This window comes from Neovison vison, chromosome 7, assembly GCF_020171115.1.
Source record: "Neovison vison isolate M4711 chromosome 7, ASM_NN_V1, whole genome shotgun sequence".
NCBI classification, from domain to species: Eukaryota; Metazoa; Chordata; class Mammalia; order Carnivora; family Mustelidae; genus Neogale; species Neogale vison.
In genome coordinates, this window is record NC_058097.1 from 117,744,167 (window position 1) to 117,746,231 (window position 2,065).

Here is a 2,065-nt window from a genome sequence, read left to right on the forward strand (position 1 = left end):
ATCTTAATAAATAAATAAATAAATAAAAGACTCCGGACCCAAGGCCCTCTGACTTTAGAATCCCTGGTCTCGCCACTATGCAACTTTTTCTTGCCTCTTGCAACTTTCCAAGAAACTTCCAATTCAACAAGCACTTACTTGACATCCAACTATTCCAGACCTAGAAGCACACAGGGGAGGAAACCATGATGCCTGTAAGGAATAGACAGGAACATCTCAAAAAAGCTCCATGTTACAGAAGCAAAATGATTCTACCATGTCAAGAAGATATGTGTGTGTGTGTGTGTGTGTGTGTGTGTGTGTGTACTTTAATATGGGAATGACCAATAGGGTTTCAATTATAAAATGCTCAGGTTCACTCTGAAGTGGGTTCTCTCTGACACAACACTAAAGGCACAGTGGTAGCTGAGTTCTGAGCAACAGGTCCCTCTAGAACATTTGCAGAGTCAAGGTCCAGAGTCCAGCAGCATTCACTGCTCCCATTGTATGATGGAAGCCAACATTGCATATGCCTAAGTGCTTAAAAGTTTAACTCAAGCAAATATACTGATAAATGTATATGTTCTATCCTCCTGGCTTGATAAGCTTTTACAACAACAACATGTTTTCTTAAATGTGTAAAGCTATGGGCCTTTTTTTTTTTTAGACTTTATTTATTTATTTGAAAGCAAGAGCAAGCGAAAGAGAGAGAGAGAGACAGAGGAAGAACAAGTGGGGGAGGGGCAGAGGAAGAGGGAGCAGTTATGACCCCGGATCATAACCTAAGCCCAAGGCAGGTGCTTAACCAACTGAGCCATCCAGGTGTCCCAAGCTATGATCTTAATAATATTGAGAGTCAGCAAAATATCAAAGAAGTCTGAATTTAGTTATTATTTTGAAGGCTTGATTGATAAAATGGAACAACAACGGGTGTGAATAAAATAAAGACAAATATAAATAATAAATTGTTCTATGTATTTACTCTGTAAACTTTACTGCTCATGTCTACATTTTGGTCAATCATCAATTATATTGTTATCATCAGAATTTTCAAATAATTTTAGTCCTTTAAGTTAGCACTTAAAGATAGAAGATAGTCATACTTAGGGCACCCAGGTGGCTCAGTGGGTTGAGCATCTGACTCCTGATCTCAGTGTAGGTCTTGATCTTAGGGTCATGGGTTCAAGCCCCATTTTGGGTTCCATGCTGGGTGTGGAACCTAAATAAAGATAGATAGATAGATAGATAGAGATAGAGATAGAGATAAAGGTAATTGTACTCAAAGGGTAAACATTTTGAATGTAGCCTATCAAAACCATAAATTGAAGTGAATATTAAAAGGAGAAAATCAATTATTGTTTTTCTTTCCTCAGTGCTTTTCATTTGCCACATACGTCTTCACCATCATATCAGTCAAAACACCAACTATTTCTCTTGCCAAGGCTGCCTTTTCTCCTACCTCTCTCCAAGTTCCAATGAAGATATTTGAAACAGAGTAAGGAGAAGATAAATGAAACATTTACCTTCTCCTTACACCTCTTTACCCTTTAAGTGGTTTTTTTTATGACATTTTTCCTTCCCCATTTTACCAGTTCATTTTGTTAAAAATACTTAGCTTCAGGACATTGTTAGAATGTCCCTTAACAGTCTGTGTGATCTATGCCTTCTTTCGCAAATCATTATGTAGTGCTTACTATACACATCCAAACAGATGTTTAAAAAAAAAAACAAAACCCGAGTGGCTCAGTCGGTTAAGCATCAACTCTTGGTTTCAGCTCCGGTCATGATCTCAGGGTCATGGGACTGAGCCCAGCATCTGTCTCCATACTCAGCGGGGAGTCTGCTTGAGATTCTTTCTCCCTCCGCCTCTCCCCCTTCTCTCTCTCTCCCCTCCCCCCAAAATAAATAAATCTTTAAAAAAATTAACTTGAGTGGATCTGGGTGTCTCCTTTGATTTTACAGACTGAGTCTTCTTTCAACTCAGAAATATGTCCTTCCATACTAGAGCTTTTTATAATATTAACTCTCTCCTATGTGTCTTTTTTCTTTCTGGAGTTTATGTATCACTTCCTTCAGGAATTCTTGC

At 38.3% G+C, this 2,065-nt stretch overlaps 1 non-coding gene across 1 annotated transcript; it reads left to right on the forward strand.

Annotated features, from left to right (window-relative positions):
* The first annotated feature begins 1,089 nt into the window (after window positions 1-1,089).
* Window positions 1,090-1,180, forward strand: TRNAR-CCU. Its single transcript is given in 2 exon segments — window positions 1,090-1,126; window positions 1,145-1,180. It is a non-coding gene; the product is annotated as a tRNA-Arg (tRNA).
* Window positions 1,181-2,065: the final 885 nt, after the last annotated feature.